A 14534-nucleotide genomic window follows, 5' to 3' on the forward strand; every position below is an offset into this window, starting at 1 on the left:
AAGATCATGACCTGAGCTAAAGTCAAGAGTCAGATGCTTAACCGACGAAGCCACCTAGGCACCCCACGAAACAGACTCTTTTTTTAATTTTTTTTTAAGTTTATTTATTTATTTTGAGAGAGAGAAACAGAGACAGAGAGAGCGTGCACAAGCTGGGGAGGGGCAGAGAGAAGGAAAGACAGAATCCCAAGCAGGCTCCATGCTGCCAGCATAGAGCCTGATGCAGGGCTCGAACTCACAAACTGTGAGACAATGACCTGAGCCAAGATCAAGAGTCAGACGTTTAACCAACTATGCCACCCAGGCACCCCAAAATGGAGTCTTAACCATAGAGAACAACAGATGGTTATCAGAGGGGAGGTGAGGGGGAGGTGGGTGAAATAGGTGATGGGGATTAAGGAGTGCATTTGTTGTGATGAGCACTGAATGTTGTATGAAAGTGTGGAATTCCTATATTATACACCTGAAAGTAATATAACACTGTATATTAACTAACTGGAATATAAATAAAAATTTTGAAAAGCTAAAATAAAAAGGCTCATTTTACCAACTGAATAAGTAAATGTACATTTCTTTATATAGTGCACCATAAAGCAACAAATTGAAAGTGAAAGACCAGAAGTATCTTTTAAAATGGTGAAGGCCAGTATAGTGACATATGTACTGCCTTACTTTACCCCTCCTCTGCCCTAGCAAGCTGGAAGCAGTCAGACATGGCATTTTTCTTCTCTGAGACTCAGATTCATCATCTGTAAACTGACCAGAACAGACCCCGGCCTCTTCCAGTCTGATAATCAACGACACTGTAATACTCCATAGAATTGCCAGAAATGCCACCAATGCATAAAAATGAATACAAAAGCTACAGACCAGAGGAACTCACAAAGGGGCATCCTTGACTAAAGCAAACATGACTTCACAGAAGCAAGAAGACTAAGGTACGGTAATTTGAATTATGCCAAGGGATTCTGGCTGAAATGCCAACAAATACATGCAATTATTTTAAGTGTGCACAGGAGAAAAGAGACAAAATGAGATTGCTGAAGCTTTAAAACGTCTTAAGGAATGTGAATCTCACAGGGCTCAATCAAATGACACAGAAAGGCAAAAGCATTTAATGGCTTAGAGGCAAGGGTTTAAAAGGGCCTACTTATATCATGACATCTCCTCATTCCTTTTCAATTTGATAAAATAGATAATCACAAAATGTTCCAGTTATGTATAGTCTCCAGACTTGCTTAAAGTAATGCATTTTTTTTTTTTTGGAGCCAAAGCCTGGCTCTTTTTCTTCACTAATATCTATGAAAGTAGTGAGGGAGAGAAGAAAATCAGAGGTAGAGTACCACCTATCAACCTATCAATTACCAATCTGAGGAATTAGTTGCACATCTAAATATTTCTAGGACAGATGTTCTTAGCCACAGAGGTACATCATTTTGTTTGAGTTTCCCCCCTTCATCTCCCAAATGGCATGCTCTGTGCCCCCCACAGCTGCTGTATTTTGCCACTCTGTTGGTTTCTAAGCTGCTCTGCATGTGACTGGCTGTGATATGAGAAGAGGGAGAACAGATAAAAGATGAAGAGAGCGTCAGAGCAGAGCAAAACAGCTGCCAGAGGAAGGATGTGTCACTGCAAGGTATGTAAAAGCAGACACTGGAGACAGAAAACTTTTGGAAGGGACTTCTGCGAAAATGAAGATTAGAAACACGTGGAAGGTCAACAGACAGGGGAATTGGGCACAAATCTGCAAATCCATTTTCACAAGTTCTGTGTTCTGCTCATCCTTTTAAAGAAAGGTAATTTCATTCCACTTTAGTCAGAAGGGAATGATTACTTAAAAGCATCAAAGCCATGCCAAGGAACAGTTTGCTCTATTTTTTTTTTTAACGTTTATTTATTTGTGAGACAGAGAGAGACAGAGCATGAACAGGGGAGGGTCACAGAGAGACGGAGACACAGAATCTGAAACAGGGTCCAGGCTCTGAGCTGTCAGCACAGAGCCGGACGCGGGGCTCGAACCCACGGACCGTGATATCATGACTTGAGCCGAAGTCGGACGCTTAACCGACCGAGCCACCCAGGTGCCCCAGTTTGCTCTATTTTAAAGGACTCCTTTTTTTCAGCCTTAGAGACATAAAATCAACAAATTACAATATATTTAAAGAATACAATTAAAGATTTGATATACTTTTACACATTGGAAAAGAATTCCCAGCATTGAGTTGACTAACACATTCATCACCCATTTTGCTTTGCCTTTTTTGTTTGTTTGGGGTTTTTTTGTTCGGGGTTTTTATTTTTGTTACTGAGTTGTATGAGTTCCATATGTTTTAGGCTTTAATCCATTATTGGATGGTTTGTGAATATTTTCTCCCATTCTGTGGGCTACCTTTTCATTTTGTTAATTGTTTCCTCTGCAGAGCAGAAGATTTTAAGTTTGATGTAACCCCTCCTGTTCATTTTGCTTTTGTTGCCTTTTAGTGTCAAATCCAAAAAAAAAAAAAAAAATTATTTCCAAGATCAATGTCAAGAAACTTACTCCCTATGATTGCTTATAGGAGTTTACAGTTTCAGGTCATATGTTCAGTCTCTGATCCATTTTGAATTGAATGTTTTGTATGGTGTAACATGGGGGTTTATTTTCATTCTTTTCTTTGTAAATATCCACTTCTGCCAACATTTATTGAAGAGATTGCCCTTTCCCCATTGTATTATTTTTGGCTGCTTTGTAAAAAATTAATTTATTTTATGCCTGAGTTTATTTATCAGTCCTCTGTTTTGTTCCATTGATCAATGTGTCTGTTTTATGCCAGTACCACACTGTTTTGATTATTATAACTGTGATATAATTTGAAATCAGAGTGTGATGCCTCCAACTTTGTTCTTCTTTCTCAATATTGCTTCAGGTTCTTTTGTGATGCCGTAAGAATTTCAGGATAGCTTTTAAATTTCTGTTTAAAATGTCATTGGAATTTCATAGAGGTTACATCAAAACTACATCTTTTTATATTGTCTATACATTAAAAAATTATTGTAATAACTGCTATTTTTAATGCTTCATTTCTTTTCATCTTTATACTGGTGTTATAAGTGATTTACCAACCATTATTACAATAGGAGAATATTCTGAATTTAACTATATATTTACTTTTACCTATGAATTTCATATTTTCATATGTTTTCAATGTTATTAATTAATACCCTTTCATTTAAGCTTAAGAAATGTTCTATAAAATTTCTTATAAGACTGGTCTACTTGTGATAAGCTCCTTCAGATTTTGTTTGTCTGGAAAACTATCTCCCGTAATTCTGCCAGATGGAATGTTCTTGGTTGGCAATTTTTTTTCAGCACTGTGAATATATCATCTCACTCCTTTCTGGCCTGCAAAATTTCTGCTGAAATATCCACTGATAGTCTTGTAAGGGGTTCCTTTGTATGTAACAAGTTTTTCTCTTACTGCTTTGAAATTTTCCTCCTTGTCTTTAATTTTTGACAGTGTAATTATAATGTGTCTCAATGTGGGTCTCCTTAGTTCATCATATTTGGTAATCTTCAGGTTTCTTGGATCTGGATATCTGTTTCTTTCTCCAGGTTAGGGGAATTTTCAGCCATCATTCCTTTGACTAAGCTTTCTGCCCCTTTTCTCTTTTTTTCCCTTCTGCAACCCCTATAATGTGTATATTGTTCTGTTTAATGATGTCTTCCCTTATGTCCCTTAAGCTAACTTCACACTTGTCCTTTCTTATTTTCTCCTCTTCTTAAAAAATTTCATGCCCTATCTTCAAGTTCATTGATCTCTTCTTTCATGTGATCTAGTCTGCTATTGAACGCTTTTATTGAATTTTTCAGTGCAGTTACTATATTGTTCAATTCCATGATTCTTCTTTGGTAATTTTAAAATATTTTATCTCTTGTTGAAAATCTCAGTTTGTTCATGCACTGCTTTCCTAACCTGGATGAGCATCTTTAGGACCATTAAATTTAACTTTTTACTGGGTAAATAACTTACCTTGAATTCTTGAAGATCAATTTCTAGAGATTTATCTTGATTTTGACCCTATTTCCCTGTTTCTTAATTTTCCTTGACTCTCTGTGTTGCTTTCTGCACATTAGATTAACCAGTCTTGAAAGAGTGATAGAGTGGTCTCATGTAGGAAATGAACCTAGTTAGCCCCAGCTCTTGGTTGCCACTTAAACTTCTGTGATTGTCTAAGTCACAGCTTTGTTCTTAGTGGTTGCCAGTGGTTGATGATATGCAAAGACCCATCAGGGTCTCAAAGGATACGATCATAGTCAGGGCCCTAGGTGCAGACTGATTAAAAACCAGACACCCAAGCAGCACCTGGAAAAGTATGTAGTTAAGCCTACTGGGAGAAAGAAACTGGAAGACGGGCATTTGTGCCTGTACTGAGCCTGAGGCTATATAACCACAGGGGATGCTCCTGCGTTTGTTTAAAAAGTGTTTCTTTGCTACAATTTTGTGGGACTCATGAATGCAAGCCCAGTTGGCTATCAGAGCCAGGCAATCTGGGGCCTATCCCTTCTTTGGCAACTGCAAATAAAGGGGTGGCACTAGATGTGTACAAGCTCCTGTCAGAGAGATGCTGGTGACCTGATTTTCACTTTGGAATAAGGCAAAAAGAGAAGGTGGGGAAAACAGCCACTAGCTCCTCTGAGTTCAGTGGAGGATCACAGGTAGATGTGAGTTAGAAGACAGACCCTCAGTCATCAGCCTATAGAGTATGTAATCAAACCCCTTCCAGGGAAAGATGGAGATGCGCATTTTTGCCTGATCCCCCTGTACTGAGCCCCAGGGTAGGCTGGGGGGGGGGGGGGCAGGGGATGGCTAGGGAGGGGCAGTAGCTGTGGCAAGTGCTCATGCAACCATTAAGAACTGCTTCTTTGTTATTGTCCTGTGGATCTTGGAAATTCAAGCCCCATTGGCTTTCAGAATTGGGGATTTGTGGGGGTTGGCCTTAAAAATTGGAGTGCTAGATGAGTGGCTCAAACCTGTCACTCTTCAGGCATAAACTGGCACCTTGGGGGTTCCACACCTATTGTATGTCTCTGTGCTGGGGGTGATGTTTATGATTAGAGTGTGTCTCAGTCTCCCATTTTGATGTGTATATTTTCTCTTTCACCCAATGTGTAGGAGTCACGCAACTATTTCCTGGATTTCTCTCAAAAGGAATCACTCCTTATGTAGCTGTACATTTGGTGTGTCTGTGAAAGGAAGGAAGGTCATGAGCCTTCTAGGTCACTATCTTGTTCCTTCATAAAGGAAATTTTTAATGTCTTTAATAAAATATATAAAGTTCAATTAATAAAATTACGCTAAATCAAGAACGAAAATAGTGTATAAATAATGTGCTTTACTTGGTTAAAAGGGCTTTAAAAAGTATTTGGCCCCCTCTGCTTCCTTTGGGACTTTATGCAGGCAAAATTCTTATTCTTAAAAGGTAGCAATACAGAATAAAATGAAAATAGTTGATTGAGATGATGAAGTTATTCATACCTAATATTTTCAGAGCAAATAAGAATAATAATATTAACAATATAAGCAAAATTTTAAGAGGACGGACACTTTCAGAAAACAAACCTATCTAACCGAATTCTGCCCCTTTTTCTCATTCAACTCCTTCTATGTGTTTTTGAAATATATAATACTGATTTTTTAAAGGTCTTCAGAGACCACTTTATCCAAAATAAATATCAACTTCCTGTAACATATTTGAGATAATGGTTCAAGCAATAGAAGATAATATGTATATTTTCAATATATACATTTACCCTGTTTACTACTACATATATTTGCCCACTCTATATATTAACCCCACTTGGTTAGAATCTCATTTCCCAAGCACATCTAGTATGTAGTATGCCTGTGTGGGCCATCGTGTCCATGGGGTCTCTGGAGGACCACCTTGTACTTTCTCTTAACCTCAGTCATGAGCCTATTATTTAAGTTCATGGGAACCCTCATTCTATTGTCTCTCTGCTCGACACCCTAGTCCTCAACTAGAGATTAGAATCTTATCTGGAGTTGTCTCTCGCTTGCCTAGCATCCTGATGGCTGCATCCTGCTTCTGTGTCCAAGGTGTTTGCCATGAATAAATCATGAACAATCCTGCCAGACTTTATACCAGAACCTCACCCTGCCAAATACTGCTGCACAGCACCTCCTACCCAATGAGCTCCCTGGCTACATTGACAGTTTCACGGATGTTGGCCTATACTCTCTGGTCTTATACTCTTTTTTTTAATTTTTTTAATGTTTGTTTATTTCTCAAAGAGAGAGACAGACAGAGTGTGAGCAGGGGAGGGGCAAAGAGAAGGAGACACAGAATCCGAAGCAGGCTCCAGGCTCTGAGCTATCAGCAGAGTCCGACATGGGGCTCAAACTCACAAACTGTGAGATCGTGACCTGAGGTGAAGTCAGATGCTTAACCAACTGAACCATCGAGGTGTCCCATTGTTGTCTTATACTCTTATAACCAAGTAAATTTCTGAGATTTATCCAATCTTAGCTCTGTCCCTACCTTGACCACTGAAAGCTTCCTCTTATCCAAGATTATCCCCAATAGGAGAGACTTGTACTTTAATTAAAAATTAAACTTATGCTTTCAATGGCCCCTGTCCCACGCTGTTACTCATCTTTCTTCTGGATTCATGATTTCAATTTTCCTCTGAATGAAAGGGAGCTGGTTTATAAAAATGTGCACAAGCATCTCTAGGTGATGGTTGTACAGAGGAAAAGAAGCATTCTGAATCCTGATCCAAATGTTCTTGAGACAATTGGACAGTGAGTTCACTGGGACAATCTCAAGGCCATCCAAGGAACCAATCTAGCCTCTCCCGTGTGAGTGATCCCCAGGTAGAGCAGCTTGCCCAGCCCAGCCCACTAGGGCAATTTATTCATACAGCTGGACTTAGGCTGCACAATCACCTCTCTCTTAAAACTACTGGTTGCTGCCAGTACCTGCTAATGTGACAGACAGTTCAACCTGTGTTCATACCTAAACTAACCCAACCAACAGAGACTCACTTTCTCTACCGCTTCAAGGTTCAGATGAAGCACTCATCATGGGGCATGTAATCTGACTTTTCTCATGGCTGCTCACAGGGGTTGGCTAGCACAATCCATAAGGGCAGAGTAGTTAAATGCCCTGAAGAAAATACATTAATCAATGAGACACAGGAGATGACAAGGAGATCTAAGATAAATTCATTCCCCTTCTTCTTTTTTCAATTCCAATGGACTTTTCTAAGACACAGTGATTCTAGATAACCTCTCTGGAAATGTCCTATAAGTACACAACTGCCTGTGTTATATATAATGCTTCTAAAGCCTTGCGAATACTGTAAGGAAAGGGTTTTTTTTAATTGTCTTATCTATGTATCTGAGCTCTTAAAACTTTCTTATAGTTAAAACATTAGAACTTATCTGTAGGATTACAGAGAGATAATCCTGCCTTAAGTAGTATGAAACAAAAACAAACAAAACCAGACAACTGATAATACACTTGATATTAAAATCTATTTTTTTCCCCATTTCTTTCTCTTTTCTCTTGCTGCCCATGCTAGGCCTTTATTTTATGAGCTCCTGTTTCTTGCATTTAGTAAAAAATAATTCAATTCTAAACAGTGAATTTAGACAGCATTTTTTCTTAGATTAAAAGTCATATACTTTTTTTTTAAATCTGCTTATTCATGAAAATATATTGGAAACCATTCTGCTGAGCTTCTATTTTCTCTGATGTTTTCGGTCAGTATTCTTTCATCATACAACAGAAAACTTAGCAAAATTAACTAACATTTAAAAATTTACTGATGTATATTTAAAGCCAATAAACTGCTTTGTTAATAACAAACAATAACAACAACATGAGATGTAATCAGCTCAGGAACACGCTGCCTTGTATTTGCTCTCCTTTCTCCACTGCCTCACTTCCCTTCATTCTTGCTGTCCTGGGATTGCAGGCCCAAATAAAGCATGTGTAAATTTTTCCTCCTATCTTCTTTCTAGGGAACTTGGACTAAGACATAGCATATTAATATCAGTTAATAATCCTGACTCTTCCCTCACCTCCAGAGAAGAGCAGAGTCATATACGGAGGCTGGAGAGGTCTTAGTACTTTTTAGCTTGTGGTTAGAAATCTCTCTGGCAGGGATGGGCAGTTCATTATTACCTCTCCACCATCTGCCTGTCTCTCCCTCTTTCTCTCTCTCTTCCTGTCTGCCTTACCCCCCTCTTGGTTCTCTCTCCCTCTCTTTCCCCCCTTTCTCTTTCTCCTGCCCTTCCTTCCTCCCTCCCTCTTTCTCCTGTCCACCCCCTTCATGTTCTCTCTCCCAACCCAAGAAAGGATCTTAATAGAGTCAGATAAGAGGTGACATGAAGAAACTTTTTGAATTTAACCAATGCATGTGAATGACTGGGGTAAAGAGCTAAATAGGGAATAAGAGGAAATAAAAATATTTTCATTGACATCTAACAAAGAAAATTTAAATTTAAATTCTGGGCGATTTTCAATGAAATTCATTTCAATATTCCTATTAGTTTCAAAAGTGTGGAGAGCATAACTTTGAGGAAAATTTTCCCAAAAAATTGTTCTAAATATGTGTGAGATCTGCCCTAAATTTTGGCATTTGATTTTAAAGCACAAAGCGTTCTTGTGAAGAAGATAAGAAAATAGACCATGACCTTCTTAATAAATGTACTATATATTTTTTAATTCTAGGTTATTCTTTTCCCAGAAATTTAAACTCTCCCTTATCTCTTAATTCAGTATTCATCATGGGCTTAGAAATCCCGTTGACTAATACAAAGAGTGAACTGGGCTTCACATTTATAAGTGGACTGCTTGGTAAATTTATTCTCCTGGGTTTAAAATAACCACTAAGTAGAAAATTGTAGCAGCACTATCAATGCAACAGAAGTAGGCTGATAAATTAGGAATTGAGGAGAAGAATTAATTGCTATTGGACATGAAAGGAGAATTTTAGTTCATAAACATTTGTGCTGTAATCTCCTCTAAACTTTAATTAAACTCTCTTGAGGTTTATAATCTTAAAATACATTTATTTTAAATTTACCCACTTGCCAGAAAGATTTATTCAAGCTGTCAGTGTTCTACTTTAAAGCATTTCATTTTGAAGTGACTGATTCCAATCATCATCCCTCTGATGCGGTAAAGTCTTTTAAAGCCGACTCAGGAAACTTCTGCTTTATAGAAGAAAGAAATAAGAAAAGAAAAGAAAAGAAAAGAAAAGAAAAGAAAAGAAGAGAGGAGAGGAGAGGAGAGGAGAGGAGAGGAGAGGAGAGGAGAGGAGAGGAGAGGAGAGAAGAGAAGAGAAGAGAAGGAAAGGAAAGAAAAGAAAAGAAAAGAAAGAGGGAGGGAGGGATGGAAGAAAAGGAAGGAAGGAAGGAAGGAAGGAAGGAAGGAAGGAAGGAAGACTCTTCAACTACAGGTGTGAGTGTAAATTGGTACAACTATTTGTATAACAATTAAGCACTGTTTGGGAAAGTTGAATGTGCACATGCTCTACAATCCAGTAAGTCCACTCCTAAAAGGCACAGAACAACTCTTATGCATGTGCAACTGGTGACCTTAACAGGAAACTTCACAGCATCATTGCTCATGGCAACAAAAAAATGGAAAAACTCAAAAATCCATGAAGAATACACAACTTGGAATATATTCAAATCAAGAATATCATATATAGATAAATGTGTGCCTATATATGATATATATAGATATATACATGTATCAGTGCAAATAACTATAGCCATACATAAATATCTAAGGATGTTAAAAAATTATAATATTGAATGAAAAAAAGGATCGCATTTATAAAATTCAAAAAAGAGACAACATAAATAAATCTACCTGGTAAAAGAGTAAAGAACCATAAAGTAATGATTAGCAAAAAATTTAGGAGAGAGATAAGTTCTATAATAGGAGGGAAAGGAAAATTTTCAAAGAGAAGCACTTAGGGGACTTATAAGTCACTAGGTAAGTACCATTTCTTAACCTGGTGGTGGATATGTGAATATTTATTTTATTATCATTATCAAATTGTGTCTATGTGTATTCCCTTACATTTGCATATATATTCTGGAAAAAAAGTTTTAATTATAATGAAAGGTATTGTTAGCAAAATGATGGTATAGGAATTTCTAATTCACACCCCTCCCAGAACCATCAGTTTGAATAACTATCCATGAAGAAAAATACCTTCACAAAAGCTAGTTTCCAAGTGACAGATTACAGCACTTGGGCAAAGCACAGAAATAAGAAAAAAATGTATTGAGGTTAGGAAAGAGAGATTCATACTACCCCATCACTTTTCCCCCAACCCAGGCAGCCCAGCACAGAGAGAGACACTTTCCCCATGGGAGAAGGACCCACCCAACACCAGACAAACTCCTGTGGTTCTAGACGGCCCCTACCAGACTCCTGTGAACCAGATACACAGCTCACACCAGCACCTGCTGGATTCCAAGCCATGACCTTAGGCTCCCAGAGACTTCCACAAATCCAAGCTCTGGGCACATCCCAGAGCTGGCAGATCCCATGTACCCAAATGGCATTTGTGGCTCCAGGCTCCTAATCAGCCCTTGTAACCCCAGACTGCAGGCAGGTACCTGAGATCCCAAGCTCCCAACTGTGCCCAGCTCCTGGCCTACTACCATGGACTCACACTTTCTCTCCACCCCAGTACCAAGCCAACCCCTAATGACTTTAGGTCCAGACTATCTTCTGTGGATCCAAGCTTCCAGCCTGCCCCAGCACCAGGCCAGCCCACACAGCCCCAGCCTCAAGGCCAGCTCTCATGACTCAGTCTCCAGGCTCACCCAAGCACCAGACTGGCCCCTATAGATTCAATCTCCATGTGAGGCCCCAGGTTACGAGCCCATATCTATGACCCCAGGCTATAGGCTTACCCTAGTACCAAGCCAATTTCCATGGTCTCAGACTCTAGTCCAGATCCCCTAGAACCAGGCTCTCAGTCTGTCTGAGTATGAGTTTGGCCCCCATAAACCTAGATGTCGAGCCCACACCAGCAGTCCCCAGCACTTGGTTGACCTCTGTGGACCAGGATCCAGGTCCACCTATGCAGACCCAGGTCCCAGGTGCCTAAAACTAACACAATTCCAATGACTGGCCCTCAAGAAATAAAGATGTATGAACTGTCTGAAAAAGAATTCAGAATAATATTTTTGAAGAAATCCAATGAACTAAAAGGGAACAAGTAGACAACTAATTGAAATCATGGAAACAATGCATGAACTAAAGGAGAAGCTTAGCAGAAAAATAGATACCATGAGAAAAAACAAACCTAGAATTGAAGAAAATAATGACTGAAGTGAACAATTCAATAGAGAGCTTCAATATCAGACTCAGTCAAGCAAGGAAAGAGTCAACTTTAAGACAGGTCATTTGAAGTCATCCAGTCAGAGGATCATAAAGGAAAAAGAATGAAAAAGTGTGAAGAACTCCTACATGAATTATGGAATACCAAGAGATATAACCTCTGCATTATTGGAGCCCAACAAGAAAGAAATAAAGGGAAAAAAAGAATCTTTAAAGTAATAAAAGAGAACTCTCCAAATCTGGGGAGATAACTGGATATCTGACTTTATGAAGCTAATAGGCCACACTAAAATTTCAACCCAAAATAATCTTCACCCATACACATTATGATAAAACCATCTAAAATCAAAGACAATAGGAGAATTTTAAAAGCAGAAAGAGAGGGGCACCTGGGTGGCTCAATCAGTTAAGCAACCAACTCTAGATTTTGACTCAGGTCATGATCTTATGGGTCAAGAGTTTAAGGCCCACATCAGCCTCTGTGCTGACAGGGCAGAGCCTACTTGGGATTCTCTCTCTCCCCCTCTCTTTATGCCCCCTCCCACTCATGTGCTCTATCAAAATAAATTTAAAAAAAATAAAAATAAGCATTAAAAATTTTAAAAAGAAACAAAGAAAAAAATAGTCACATAGAAGGAAACCCCGATAAGGCTATCAGATTTCTCAGTAGAAACCTTGCAGACCAGAAAGCTGGCATGATATATTCAAAGTGCTGAAAGAATAATACTGCCAATCAAGAATATTTACCCAGCAAAGTTGTCTTTCAGAAATGAAGAAGAGATAAAGACTCTCCCAAACAAAACTGAGGGAGGTCACCATTACTATACATATCCCTTATAAGAAATGCTAAAAAAGAGGTTTTAAAGCTAAAATAAAACTAATTAATAACATAAAAACATATGAAAATATCAAACAAACTAGTCAGGGAATTATATAGTCAAAGTTAGAATACTCTAATACTATATTAAGGTGGTGCGTTAATATCTTAACACCAGTATAAAAGTTAAAAGACAAAAATTTGAAAATAACTATGGCTACAATAACTTGTTAATAAATATACAATATAAAAACAGGTGAATTATAATATCAAAAACAAAATTATGGGGAGAGAGGAGTAAAAGGAAAGAATTTTCATATACAAAGTTAAGTTGATAATCAGCTTAAAATAGACGTGTGTGTGTGTGTATGTGTGTGTATAATGTTTTATGTAAGTATTATGGTAAGCACAAAGTGAACCTAGAGTAGACACAAAAGATAAACAGAAGGGAATCAAAGAATACTACTATGGAAAATCATCAATTCACACAGAAAGATGGCAAAAGAAGAAAGGTACGAGGGAACTACAAAAGAAAAACAAAAACACAATTAGTAAGATGGCATTAGTAAGTCCTTACCTATCAATAATTACTTCAAATGTAAATGGATTAAATACTCCAATCAAAATACATGCATACAGTAATTAATAGATTACAAAATAAGATTCAACTATATGCTGCCTATAAGAGACTCGCTTCAGTTTTAAAGATACAAATAGGCTCAAATTAAAGTAATGGAAAAAGATATTCCATGTAAATGGAAACAAAAGGAAGCAGAGATAGCTATTCTTATATTAGACAAATTAAACTTTAACCAAAAAACTGTAACAGTAGAGAGAAGGTCATTATATAAGATAAAGGGGCCAATTAATCAAAATACACAATAATTGTAGAAATCTATGTACCCAGGGGTGCCTGGGTGTCTCAGTCGGTTAAGTGACCGACTTTGGCTCAGGTCATGATCTCACAGTTCATGGGTTCAAGCCCTGCATCAGGCTCTGTGCTGACAGCTCAGAGGCTGGAGCCTGCTTCAGATTCTGTGACTCTCTCTCTCTCTCTCTCTCTCTCTCTGCCCCTCCCCCACTCACTCTCTGTCTCTCTCTGTCTCTCAAAAAATAAACAAATGTAAAAAAAAAAAAGAATCAATTACAAGAAAATGAAATGGGTGTACTCTTACATAGGAACTCTTTATGTATACTTAAATTGTGTACTTGATGCTACTAGAAAATGAATGTTAACTATAGATTCATTTGTAAAAATTAAAACACCTAACTCTTCATTAATAAAAAAATTGATAAATCATGAAACAAGTTCATACTATTGAATATAATAAAGTCATAGAAAGAATGATACAAATTTCTATTAGTGTTTCTAAAACTATGATCCAATGATCATCTTGATCAGAATCACCAGAGTTTTTGGTTAACAGATTACTGAGCCACACGCCAGACCTACTGAATTCATGGGACTTAGAATTTTAATTAGAACCTCAGCTCATTCTTATTTATGAAAGCTTGAAAATAGCTACTATATATTCCAAGAGGGACAGCTCCCTAAATAAAATTGTTAGAAGAAAAAGCAAGATATGGAATAATATATGGAACATAAGCCTGTGTTTATAAAGACAAAACTGTAGAGTTGTGTGTATATTTGTGTGTACTTGTGTGTGTAGCTGTGCATATGCTTGTGTATATTAATATGTGTATGCATGAATATAAACAAGTGATATGAAAACGTCCAGAGAGCAATATAGCAAATGTTAATAAGTCAGCACAGAGCCTGATGTGGGGCTCGAACCCACAAACCGTGAGACCATGACCTGAGCTGAAGTCAGATGCTCAACCGACTGAGCCACCCAGGCACCCCTCATTTGATAACTTTAAAAGAAGAAAAGCACGCGACTAAAATATAATTGCAGACCAATGAGAAATGTAGAAGATTAGTGTCTTGCCATGAAGGATAGGACAAACTCCAAAGCAAATAATACCAATTTTTTACCAAATGCATATTAAGCTTTTCTGGTCATCAAAGCGCACCACTCAGATCTCCTATTATTGTCCATTTTTGACCCATGGTACCAACAAACTGTGCTCTGAATCCTCCACTGCACGGCCACCATGAACACCATACCTCCCACAGGCTGTTCCCAGCTAAAGAATCAGTGCCTCCAGGGTCCTAAAGCAGACCCATTTCCATGAAATATGATTTACACAGCCACTTGGGCTTGAAAAGTGACCATAAACATTGCCAAAACTTTCTCAGGACTTCATTGCCATCTAGGACTCTTCTTACTGAAACTTCCTGTCATCAGCCCTTTATAGGGATTAGACCTGCGGTGTGGTC

General features: G+C 38.0%; 1 protein-coding gene across 5 annotated transcripts in view; it reads right to left on the bottom strand.

The window, feature by feature from the left end:
* The window catches only part of LOC144615080 (uncharacterized), a 213269-nt gene that overhangs the window by 148328 nt on the left and 50407 nt on the right, over positions 1 to 14534 (bottom strand). The gene's annotated exons all lie outside the window — the stretch shown is intronic.

This window comes from Panthera onca, chromosome F2 (assembly GCF_046562875.1).
Source record: "Panthera onca isolate mPanOnc1 chromosome F2, mPanOnc1 haplotype 2, whole genome shotgun sequence".
NCBI classification, from domain to species: domain Eukaryota; kingdom Metazoa; phylum Chordata; class Mammalia; order Carnivora; family Felidae; genus Panthera; species Panthera onca.